This window comes from Chaetodon auriga, chromosome 8 (genome assembly GCF_051107435.1).
Source record: "Chaetodon auriga isolate fChaAug3 chromosome 8, fChaAug3.hap1, whole genome shotgun sequence".
NCBI classification, from domain to species: domain Eukaryota; kingdom Metazoa; phylum Chordata; class Actinopteri; order Chaetodontiformes; family Chaetodontidae; genus Chaetodon; species Chaetodon auriga.
In genome coordinates this window covers 14,820,728-14,825,818 of record NC_135081.1, presented here as the reverse complement: position 1 = coordinate 14,825,818, position 5,091 = coordinate 14,820,728, and positions in this window count along the sequence as shown.

The window sequence follows — 5,091 nt, the reverse complement described above, 5'->3', positions numbered from 1 at the left end:
TTATAAAACCGAATGAAAGCAGTCTCTCGTTTATTTCTCCCCTTTTTTTCTGTTTTTGTTTTTTCTTTTTTTTTTTTGGTTTACAAAGTGGTCTCCCCTGAGGTGTTGGAAATGGAGTGCATCGGCATCCACCACACTCACACACACACACATACACACATAAACACACGCGCGCCTTTTCAGCCCTCTCTTTCCCCAAGAGATGCGTAAAATCCGGTCAAACGGTGCTGCAGTGGCATGTCTGCTCTGCGTGTGAGGGCTCAGCTCAGGACGTCCACGAAAGCAGTCTCCAGTTGTTAAATAAAGATTACAATAAAATAAACCTGCTCGACACCAGAGTGCTACTCCGTGATTTTGGCGTCTTTGCGGTCAAGTCCCTGTAGGAATATTTGAGTGACGCCTCAGGAGAAAGTTCATGAAAAGGTCTTTAAGATTAAGGACACAAACTTAATTGACACCTCGGTGACCCATGTTTTGGGCGTGAAAACCCTGCACCTGTCCCATCCAACAAGAGGCTGCAGTTCGGAGTCATTAAACCATTACTAATGTGCACCACCTTCCCAAACAGTCAGTGAGCAGCGCGCTTTATCCCCCCTTGACTCCGGAGCGCGTCTTTGAAGATCAAGCTCTCCTGCTGACACCAAGTCCGCTCACCAAGACCAAAGTGTGAGGTGAGCTGCTGCGCACGGTTCCTCTGATAACTTCAGATCCATGATCTTCTCCGCTGATTTCCCCTCACGTTAACGAGCAGGCGGCTGTTTCCCGTGAGTTTCTGTCGGTGTAAATATGTGCCTCCAGCAACGGATTGCTCTCACTTTGAAATGAAAGAGCGCATTTATCCTCAGAGCTCCCCTCCCTCCATCCGTCCTCCTCCATCCACCAGACTCCTCTCCGCGCAACTGGTTCATATTGGCAAACTCTCTCTCAAAATCTCTGGGTTTACTCACCTTTTCTTTTTCTTTTTCTTTTTTCTTTCTTTCTTTCTTTTTTTTTTTTTGAGCTGCACTTCACAGATAACAAAACAAATAAGCCAGCTGGTATCATTTACTAATAAGAAACCCAGTAAAAAGACTCTAAAAAGACTATAAGCTGAGACTGATGGCAGTTACTGTGAGCCATTTACAAAAAAAAAAACAAAAACAAAAACTTTTGGGTTGCCAGGTCCCCATGTTTCTCACTAAGCCACGAGCAAACATTAGTCAGTCTGAAATTATAAAGGGTAATAACTCATTAATAAAGTTATGGAGGTATCAGCTGAATAAATGACTACAGGTATTCAAAAACTAAACTTTGCAAAACAAAACAAAACAAAACAAAACAAAACCTCTCTGAATGAAAAATGAAGTTTTTGTCAGTGTGTGCAACAACAACATTAAACAGCAGATAGCAGCATCTTGTTTCTGAGAGAGCACGAAACTTCCTAAACTTACATGAATAAGTAAGAAACAGATAATGTTTAGTGCACACAGTATCACCCAGTAGCATCTCTATTTCTGGTCCCGGTTAACATCCATTTAATGCTAATGTATTACTCACTGAAAAAGATAAGAAATACATAATACTATGGATTGTCTCTGACATGTCTGCAGACATTTTTGCTTAATCAGCCTCACAGACACTGAATATCTCAAAATGCTCAATATCAGCTGACCATCTGCCACTAGTTTAGATGCCCTGGTGATCTTTTCCATGAGGTAGGTGATAGAATTGTCCAGGGAGGGTGTTTCTGATGAATCTGAGGAGCTATAACTAAAAGCAGACAAAGCAAGTGTCATGCTGGAAGAGGATTTTTACCAACTTGGCAACCCTTGTAATTATTAATGACTTAAAACATTGGTAAATTCATGAATGAATGAGGTGCCAGACAGCAGTATGATCCTTTCAATCAAACTCAGGTAAGGGAAATGATATAGGTGTGAATGCTTGACCCTTACAGCAGCTCTGTTATGCTGTGGTACTCATTAGCATAATAACATGCTGTATTGTATTGTATTACAATAAGTGCTGGAAAGGAGCCATCATTGATAATATAAGATCCACCTGTTCTTTTCCTGCTGACAGGTCAAAATGTCTGCTGTGGAAAAGGCCTACGAACCTGATTCATATGGGAAAAATAAAGAAACTGTAGAGCCCTGATATACTGGCATGACTATCAAGATTCACGTTGACCAAATGAAGTCAATCTATCCTGACGTGTGTCTCCTCCAGCATGACAATGCCCCCATCTACAGGATAAGAGGAGTCATTGAATGAAAGACTAGCATGACGGAGCATGAAGTGCAAAAAAGTGAGATATGCAAAATGATATCCCTGGCTTTCATGTATTTAGACGTGTGTAACTAACCAGAAATAAAAGACATGTATAAACTGTGCAGAGAAAGAGAAGACTTAAGTAGAAACAAGTACCTCCACCATAACCAGATATGATGCATATGTACCTGAGTTAGAAATACTTCGGAATTTCTCCAAAATTGATGCGTTTTTTATAACATTATGTAGAGTTTTAGAGCCACCTGGTGGATTGATAACACAACTGCACACATAAGGTTCATTCTCATTCACAAAAGAGCAGATCCAGGAGCTTTGATTCATTAAAGAAAACTGTATTTTTCTCAGATCTAAAGAGGGATGTGATGGACAAAATGTGAGAAAATCAGGAAACATGGTCATTGAAATGGCAGTGTTGAAAGGGCTCCTCGAGGCAGGGAGAGTGAAGTTCGTGCATACTGACGTGCATTTGAACAGTGATATGATCAGTTAGCAAGAAATGAGGAGCAACAAATGAAACAGTGAATATTTAAAGAAAACAATTTGAATCAGGAAAGTGATCTGATCTGGAGTGGAGAGACAGAAGTGCCACCTGAAGGCCACCTGAAAGGAGCACAATATCAGTTAATTAACATCACGTCTCTTGTGATTGGGCCGGCATGACAACTCAGACAGTTAGTCAATATTCATTTCTGACTCAGACATATTCTTCCAACTTATTTCAATTTATTTCAAACTATAAAACGCTGTGCGTATTGTAGCCACTCAAGGTGGCAGGGGTCCTCAACAACATTTGTCTAAGCAGACATTGTGGGGAGTACTTTCATATGGGAAAAATACATTTATTTAGGCCTAATTACCTGAGTATTGTTTATTATTTACACTTTCTTAAAATGACTGTTATTTTCATGAGCCTGTATCAGTGTGAACAGACTCTTAAACAACATGTAAAATCCATAATGATAACTTGATACTGAACAAGAAAATGCTCTCAGTGACCAGTTAACGGTCACTGAGTTATGGATTAGGTCCTGATTGATGGGGAAAAGAAAAATCTACATTTCAGAATAGATTCACACAGAAACACTTCATCCCTGAGGCAAACATGCTGTGGGTTTCCTGAGTTTATATGTTATGCATCAAGTCCAGGAACAAATTTCACGGGTCACCACTCGGTGGCGCTCTGTTTCAACAAATGTATTTTAAAGCCTGGCTGAACAGCCTCGTGGCTGCTTGAATACTGTAACAGCTGGTCATAATTGGTGGGTTTGCTTTTTCTATCTAATTGCGAAGCTCATCCCAGGCCAGTCTGTCTCCTGACTGTTACTGCTGTGACTCCTGACGGTCAGCTGACGACGGCTTCATATTATGCTCCTTTCAAATTTGTAGGAATTTTGCTGAATGTCTTTTTCTGTCTCCTGCAAATCAGAGACCGCATGTGGTGATGGATCTTTTCCAGGACTGGGACAGGAGAATGGCTTTGGAGAGTAAACTCATAAGTGGCCAACACATCTTGGCATGAGAAGGACTTCATTAGCTTTGATTTATGAAACGGGGGAGGGGGGGGATAATGATTATTAGATAATTTACCACTGTCGCTCCATCATTGCTCTGACAGTTACTGCCTAATTGACATTGGTCTCCATCAGTGTCCTTGCCATTATTGCCTTCCTCCTTCCTCGTCTTTATCTTCTTTCTCCACGCTCTGTCTCCCTCCTCTCAGATCTTAGTTGTTCCTGTTCTCATCTCATGTCCCCCTTCATTGCAACCACAGTGAATATAGAAGCATACTTTTTGATGGCACAGTCCCATGATAACGATGGACAATTACTGGGCAAAAAGCATTCACACCAACAAACACTTTCTATGTTTCCAGTGAGCCACATTGTTTGGTTGTTGGCAGCATAGTCAGGCTGCCTGGCAGCTGTATGGAAAGTCAGATGCGCTTGCTCACATGCAACCAAACCTCGTTGTACACAACCACAGATTCCTGCACAGAGGTGAAACTGGAGTGAGAGCCAAAACACACACATACACACACAGAGACTGTTTCACACCAGTGGGAACTATGCAGGAGCCCATTAACATCAGGCATAAAATCAAACTTTGCAGAGTCGCGCTGCTGTAACAACACAACTTGAATCAATGCAGAGTAGATAACTTTTATGGCTTTTACAAACCACTGCTGCACAGCAGAGTGACTGCAGGTGGACAGCATGCTTTATTATCTGTGTTTCCACGAAGGAGTTTGACATGATTAACTATTTCATAATAATATTTATGCATGTTATATTTATAACATGGATAGGACATTTAATAATATTTCTAGATTCTCTACATTCATCTACAAACAGTTGTTTAGACCAGTTCTGATGCATTTATGATGATTGCTCATGATGGTCTATGTTAGGATGAACAAGCATGCATTTCCAGCTCTAAAAATCACGAACTACACCATTAGAAAATCTCCTAAACTGCATGTGAACTATATCAGACAGCAGCAGAGGTTGAGCTGACATCTTCCTCAGTGTGCAGATGTGCAAAAAGCAAATGTGCATGTTAGGATGAGGAGCAAAAGGAGCGTCTACCGCTGGGCGTACTGCATTAGTTGGCATGTCCATGGGATATTTTGCCTGTTGGTTGATCTGTAAATCAACGTCAGACATAGAGCTTGGTTGTGTAGACAGATAGATAGGGGCCAGTAGGAGACCATAGCACCACTGTGTTACATATTATCAGTGCAACACAGTATCCATGATTTGTGGATAAGTTAGGCGGTAGTGACAGTTTAGTGTTAGTAGATGAGCCTGTTTTCTATCTGTC